The 7,999-nt window shown below is 28.6% G+C and overlaps 1 long non-coding RNA gene across 1 annotated transcript; it reads left to right on the top strand.

Annotated features, from left to right (window-relative positions):
* Window positions 1-1,985: 1,985 nt before the first annotated feature.
* LOC141447947 (uncharacterized) lies at window positions 1,986-5,565 on the top strand. Its single transcript, XR_012454703.1, has 3 exons — window positions 1,986-2,445; window positions 3,569-3,664; window positions 4,545-5,565. It is a non-coding gene; the product is annotated as an uncharacterized lncRNA (long non-coding RNA).
* Window positions 5,566-7,999: the final 2,434 nt, after the last annotated feature.

Raw genomic sequence — 7,999 nt, 5'->3', positions numbered from 1 at the left:
AATAATAAATGCTAAATTACAAATGAAGGGTCGATCTATTTTGAAAATTATAAAGTATAATCCATTAGTAAAAGTTGAATTTATTTCTTAATTTCACAAGAATATAGCTGTTTCCGTGTTTGAAAAGCCATTCCAAGATTGTACAAATTAGCTCGATCTAGTTTGAAAAACAAGAAGTAAAAACCATTGGAAAAAGTACAAATCGTCTTCTAATTTTACTCGAACACTCTTGTTTCGTATTTGATATTTACTATCAACGCTGATGTTACAATATACGTGTAGGTACGATCTTTTTTCAACAGTAAGATTGGAAAAAATAAAGTATAATCCACTGGTAAAGTACAATCGATTGGAAAAAATTGAAGTTCTTGCCTAATTTCGCCTGAATACTGCTGTTTCTGTATTTGATTGTTAATAATAAGGTTAATTCAAGTTAGTAAATTTTTGAATGATGTGTTTAGAAAAACAAGAAGTAAAAACCATTGAAAAAAGTGGAAATAGTCTCCTAATTTCACTGTAATGCTACTATTTCTGCATTTGATAGTAATATTAAAAGCAATCCTAGATGGTATATGTAGGGTCGATCTGTTTTGAAAATCAAGAAGTAGAAATCGTCTTCTACTTTCACTCGAACGCTCCTGTTTGGTATTTGATAGTCCCTATTGAGGCCAATGGTAAAGTGTACATATAGGTACGATCTTTTTTTAAAAGTAAGAGGTAAAAAGGTTTAGAAAAAGTAAATTGTCAAATTTTGCTTATTTGATAGTTAGTATTAAAACCAATACTAGATTGTAATTGTAAAGTCTATCATTTTTGAAAAAAGAAAAAAGCATCAATTGGAAAAATTGAAATTTTATCCGAATTTCACTGAGAAGCTGTAGTTCCTGTACACGATAATTAATTAATAATAAGGCAATGCTACAGGAATGATGTTGCTCCTGTATTTATAGTTATTATTAGGGCTAATGCTAGATTGTGCATATTGGGTCGATCAATTTCGAATCACAAGCATTAGATAAAGGAGAAATTGTTGCCAGGAAGACTGCTGATCCACCTTTTCCAATGGTTTTTCTTTCTTGTTTCCCAAAATTGATTCATAATCTACCCTTGATCTTAAAATTAACTGTCCAAAACGGAATTATAAGTAATTAAGAGAAATATTCCACCTTTTCCAACTGTTTTTACTTCTTGTTTTTCAAAATAGATCGACCTAATTAGTACAATCTAGCATTGGCTTTAGTGTTAACTATTAAATCCAGGAGCTGCATCATTCCTGTCAAGTTAGATGAAAAGATCCTCTATTTCCAATAGTTTTTCTTTTTTGTTTCTCGAAATAGATTGACCTAGCGTATTAACTAGACCTAGCAGATTAACCTAAAGAAAGGTGCTTTGGAGAAATCCAATCTGGGCCACTTGTATGTCTTATAATGCATTGATTATTTTAATGTAGAATCGTTTATTCTCAAATAATTCAATTATATACTTTATGAACGATTTTTATAAAGTTTCTGTTTTATAAAAACTGAAGTGTTTCTGCTACGGATAGAAATGTAAGTATTAGAAATATGCAAACAGAAAGCCATTCACAAAGCTTGAAAATACTAGCATATTGCATCTTCTATGCTGATTAAAAGTTTTCCTTTAAAGATTTTACTAATTTTCGCGTTTTTTAAATTATTAGAATCGCATATTCATTCATATTTTTCTTAACAATAAATATTTTGCACTGAAAATGCAATAATGTTCGTGTTTTAAACTTAAATTCTCGCGCCTCCCTCGTATAAAATACATTTCCAACTTCTCAGTTCTAAAATACTAGTCGCATAGAATAAAAAAAAAACATTTCTTTTTAACAAGTACTAGATTTCAATTATTTTAATTCATAATTTTTACAAATGTTTGACAATTTGTTAATATTATGGATAACACCAGGTAACCTCCCTTACTCAGTTTGCTCAGTTAGTAAGTGTAGTGTAGTGTGGCCCGGGGAGAACAATGAAGTTTAAATCTTGTTATTCTTCCTCTAAAATTTAATAAAAAGGAATCTTATTTAATGATATTAAGTAACGTATGTACGTATTACACACAGTTGTTTATGTATTTTGGGAGAATCGTTTCAAGTTTTTGTTATAGTTATACTTTGTAGAATATAGCCAGTGTAAGAAAAAATAACAATATGACAATGTTAGGGCTTAAAAAAGGTGTGAAATACATCGAAACTTTGGTATTTATACATGATGGTGATTTCGGCAATTCAGATGAAAACTTAAATGGCTTCATAGATAGGACTGATAAGAACTTGCTAGCTCAGTGTTTCGCTGGTAATGGACAATTTCGTAACAAGAATGAAGAGGGTAGTATTGCCTATAAGCAGGAGTAGAATGAGAAGTACTTGCTGGAGCAAGTGTGTGAACAAATCCTTTCCTTTTGTATCGGCATCATGAGGTATTTGGCTTATTTATGTTACTTGGCCTTCAATTTTTCACTTTTAGTTTAATATCCACCAAGCACTCGTTACAATTCAATTACTTTTTCTTGCCTATAATAATTACAAGGTGTTACGATCAAGTAGAATGTTATTCAGTTTTAAACGGATATATTTGTTTTCGATAAATGTTTTTACGAATCTTCAAGTTTCGTGTGTGATGAAAATCAATAACGGAAAATTCAAATATTTATATTTAGTTAAATGGCTCCTTTTGGCCATCTAACTACAAATTTACTGAATCTGATTTTTCGTATTTTCTCTTGAACAGCATTTACGATTTCCTGTAAGCAAAGTACTTTCACTATGTTATTATGACCTAGAGCATGTATTGAGCATTTCTCTCGAAAAATTGATAACAACTAAAAACTCTCTGTAATCAATAAAAGACTGCTATTGCAGCTGGTATGGAGCAATCTGTACTTAGACGGAAATCGTTGGGTGCTTACTACCTTTCCAACGAATCCAGTCTCCCCAATCAAAAATCTTTAGAAAAATAGTAAATGCTCTTCGGTTCGCATTGACCTTACCATTCATAATGACCTCAAAATCTTTTATCCACTATCTAGCGAAATCCTTTCTTTGCAAAATTATTGTTATGTGCACATCATTGTTTAAGTTTACTTACAGTCACATTTATTTAATTATATGAATAATATTTCATCAGTAGTTATAGATATTAAATGTGTTTCTTTACTTTTATGAATTAAATGAAATAATTTTGAACAAAATTGAGCTTGAAAAATTGTTTATTTTGGTTAACAAACCTCATGAAGTAATGTTTTCAATTTATGGCAGCTTGACTTAAACAAGTTTAGTATAACAGTTTAATTGCATCGTAATTTATGTTAAAATAATTTAATGTTTTACAATGCCACGAATATGTTCTAAAAGATTAATCCGTTTAAAAGATATTAACTAAAATTTCAGCATTCATATTTTATTTATTTCTTAAATTTTTGAAAGATACAAATTTATCTTGAACAAATAGTTGCGTTTTAAGTTGTAGTATCATTGAATTAAATGCTTTTAATTTAAGATTAAATCTATAAACTGTTTATTTCATTGAATAATGATTTTCAGATTGAAAACAGCCAATTGTGTGAGCCGATAACTGCAAAACCGTCCATCAACTGAAGTGGAAATGAAAAAGACGTTGAGAAAACATCAGTCAAATAAGTATGTACAAACAACTTTTTTTAATATGAAAGATATTGACGTAACTAGGTTTTCCACTTTAGGGCTTACACATGAACAATTTCAACACAAGATTAATATCTTACCATTAATGTAGAATTACAGACAATGAAGATTTTGTAAAAATAATAACCTAAAAGAGAAAATTATCGCGTAGGTTGGTGGAAATTCGCCACGTACAAGGATAGGTAATATGTTAAGTAGTTTTTACGGATTTTCTTAAAAACAGCTTCAATGATTTTGTTTAAACTTTGTGTACTTTTTATTTAAGCCGTATTACATAAATTTTACTGAAAACCGTTCTCTGAAAATTTATTTTGAGGCCACTTTTGGAGTACAACTTCAGCCCTAGATCAACATCGTAAAATAGCATTTAAATAAAATTTTAAGTTTTACCACTAATTTATTATTTATTAAACTTTACCTATTATTTAATTAAAATTCCAAATTTGAAGAAAATCTATCGAGCAGATTTTCAAGAATTAGCCAAAGAAGGTCAGAAGTACAGGTGCTCATTTTTGCCTTAAAAAACAATTTCTAATGGAAAATAAAGTTTTAACTACTTAATTCAACTTGATAATTTAATATTCTTTCATTTTTTAAAAGAAAAAAATTATTATTATTACTTTTTAACTAAAACTACTTTTTGTATTCTTCCGCTGAACCATGTGCTTAGGTGTGACGTCATAAAGTAGTCCCAAATTATTTATTAAAAAAAGGCTTTAAAATTATTAATAGTGTGGGGAAATCTTTTTTTTTATCTAAATTAACTTGTTATTAATCCATTTTAAATAGAATTATGCTTAAATTTAATTTTATAAAAAATCCAAGTTCAAATATGGCGACTAACGGATTTTTGCAGTCAGTTGCCATTGAGCTCCCGACCAGTCAACATCTATGCTGTTCACGTAAGTAATATTTTATTATTTATGTAATTAAATTCAATCAAATTTTTATTAAAATTAATAAAGTGATACAACTATATTAAATTTACGGAGTTTTAGATATTTTTTTACTAAAAAATTAAAAGAATTGAATTAGCACGTGGTCGACCAATGAATCTTGGAAGCCTGGACAAGCAATAATTCTTATTTCTTTAATTATTTTTCTATTTCACTTAATTAATTTTTACATTTGAACATAAAATTAATTTTCGGTATTATTTTAAATATTTTTTAACTAAAAAATTTAAAAAAGTGAATTAGCACGTGGTCGACCAATGAATGTTGCATGCCTGGACAAGCAATGATTCTTATTGCTTTAATTAATTTTCTATTTCACTTATTCATGTTTATTCTAATTTTAAATTTATTTATTTATTTTTTGGTTGTAACTTAACTCTTGAAATAGCTTTAGACCTTGGGACATTTCTTAACAACTTTTCTAAAACAATCAATAGTCCGAATTGTGAAGCATGTCACCCCGAACAGTCTTTACCTACCTTGAACACAATAAGCAGGGGTTAAGTAAATTTTGGAACAAAAACAAGTGAGTAATAATATTTATTATTTTATTCAATAAGATCACTGCAAATTAAATTTTTTTAATAGAAATTCAAATAGTTTAAAATAAAATTAATAAATGAAATCAATTAAGGGTTCAAATAGAACATGCTACACTCTGCAATTGATTGGATTTTGAAATAATTTTAAAGCGCACAATGAGAAAGGCAACCTTCACTTTGGAGTTAAGCATTGTATAAAAAGAAAGATATTTCACTAAGTGAATTTATATGATTCTTATGAGTAATGGGCTAGTCAATTACTTCATAAAGAAAATTTTAAGCTATGGAAAGATGCATCAATTTCTATTTAAAACATTTGGAGGGCATTTCGTTTCCCTAAAAAGATTTCTTATGTTCTTAAATATAATATACTAGACTGAAGGAAATTAAAATATTATTCAAGGTTTATGAGAAATTTTACTATAATAATTCTTCCATTACACTTCGATACAGTAAATCTAAAAACGTTCTCACTTATTGAAAACAATATCTAGATTTTAAGTTTGTACAATTAATGCATTAATTAAGGGTAGATAATTATTAACCTTATAGTTATTGCGATAATCGGTTGGTAATTTTTGGGGAGCGAAATCTGATCTCTACCTCCTCGAGGTGCTCCCTGGGCAACTACTCCCGGGAGTAGGCTAACAGAGACAGTACATTTTTTAAAGCTCAAATGTAGTTTCAATTTAAATTTTTTCCAAATTTAATTAAACTTTATAAATAGAAATATATTCATTAACGATAAGCGAAATGATAAATTAGAACTGTTTTAAAAGGGTTTTAGAATATGGAAGTGGTTATCTCGTGCAGTTTCGCGAAAGTTTTGAGATATATATGAAAAATTGCTAAAACAGAATATACCTCAACTCCTACAGTTCGAACTTGAAATAAAACTAATAATATTTCGTCAAGTTATTTCTACAGCAAGCGTGTTTAATTTTTTTCAACTTTTTTCTGTATTGATATCTTCTTTTCACTTAAATTTGCCTTTTTCCTTTTATGATAAAAACTTAAAATAACTAGCGAAAAATTCATTGCCAGCTAAATATACAATTTCTGTACTAATATAAGAATCAGCGTTCTTTTAAAATCAATAATGGTTTATTTACAAACACAAGTAAAAGTGATAAACAGAAAAATATATACATAGCGATACTTCATGACAGAATAAACATTCTGACCTGACACAATTAAAGAAGGCCTTTTGTTCGTTTAAGTGTAGTTTATTTAGTGACGTTACACTGAAATAACATTATTGTTTACTAACAAATTAAACTATTCATGTTCCAAATAATTAGTTATAAGTATAGTTAAGATAATTATTAAGATCAAGAATAATGAAGAACGTGTAATGATAATGAAGATGTCGGAAAACCAAAAAATTTAAATGCTACTTAGTTATAAGTTAGTATTAAGTAACGCTAATCCCAAGCTGAGATGAGGAAAACCAACTTCGTTTAGTTAAGCTAGTTTTAAGAGACTTTAAGTTTGTACATTGTATTTAAAAAAAAAAGATATCTTTTACTATTTTTCTACCTAATCCTCTTGATATTAAGCACCAGTATGACATTAAATTTTATGACCAATGGCAAAGCAGCTATGAAATGGAAGCCAAAAATGGTTAATACGAATTAAATAATTAAGAAGATATAGAAGTGAGCCAAATCCCGACACTCAGTGATGTGGAAGTCAAACATAGTTTTAAATTAATCAATTTAGTATATTTGTAGCTATAACTGTGATGCAGTGATGTGAATTTTGTGAAAAAATTTGTATTAACATAAGTTAGTTTTAGAAAAATGCTTAAATTATTCTGGGGACATATTATTGTTTAGTTGTTAATTAGTTATAAGACATTAGTTAAAGAAACGCTAATTCCAAGCTGCGATAAGGAAGCCAAATACCATTTAAATGCTTATTATTAAGTTAGTTATAAGAATCGCTAGACCTAAACTGGGATGTGGAAAAAATTTAATCGATAGCTAGCTATAAGCTAGTTTTAAGAAAACGCTAGCGCTAATGCTGTGATGAGGAAACCAAACATCGTTCAGTAATTAAGTTCCCTAGTTTCAAATAATAGTTATAATTCTGATGCAGTGATGTGGAAACCAATATTTTTTCAAACGTAATTTAGTTAGTTTTATATGATAGTTATAATCTTCATGTGATGATGTGAACACCAAAAAATATTTCAAACGTAGTTAAATTAGTTAGGTTACTAACTCTTAAGTAAGTATAAACCAGAAGCTGTGATGTGAAAACGGTGTAATATAATACCAAGTTATATGATTCGCACATGTACCAACTTTGATGTCACACAGAGGATAAATAGAAAAAGGAATCTAACTCTACAATATTTTTACAAATGAGACATGTTTTTAATATTCTCATTCAGGTAAAAAAAAAAAAAAACAGTTTTAAGAATTAGTTTTAATGAGGCAGGGATGACGTTATGGATGAGCAAAGTGGATATGGATAAAGGAATGGAGTGGAAGCCCTACAAATATTTTGGATGTAATGGTAGATGACTTAACGGACAATGGAGAAAAGAATATTTGGTATTTGTTGAAATTGGTCGTTTCGTTGTTGCAAAATCTTAACTTTCTTCTTTTGTTGATTGGATCTATTGTAGTTTGTATAATCTCGCATTTGCCTTGAGTGCGATTAGTCGAATTGATACTCCAAAAAATGATTCACATTGAATTTATAAAAACAATTCTTTCCTAGGGTTCCATACCCAGTCGATTCTTAATCTCGATTGAATTATAATCACCGCTGTTTATCATTGAATATTTTGGGAAGCAGATTTT

Source organism: Rhodnius prolixus, unplaced genomic scaffold (assembly GCF_049639745.1).
Source record: "Rhodnius prolixus isolate KJV_2025 unplaced genomic scaffold, Rpr scaffold_13, whole genome shotgun sequence".
NCBI classification, from domain to species: Eukaryota; Metazoa; Arthropoda; class Insecta; order Hemiptera; family Reduviidae; genus Rhodnius; species Rhodnius prolixus.
Note: the sequence above shows the minus strand (reverse complement) of the source record. Positions and strands in the feature narration are given on the sequence as shown.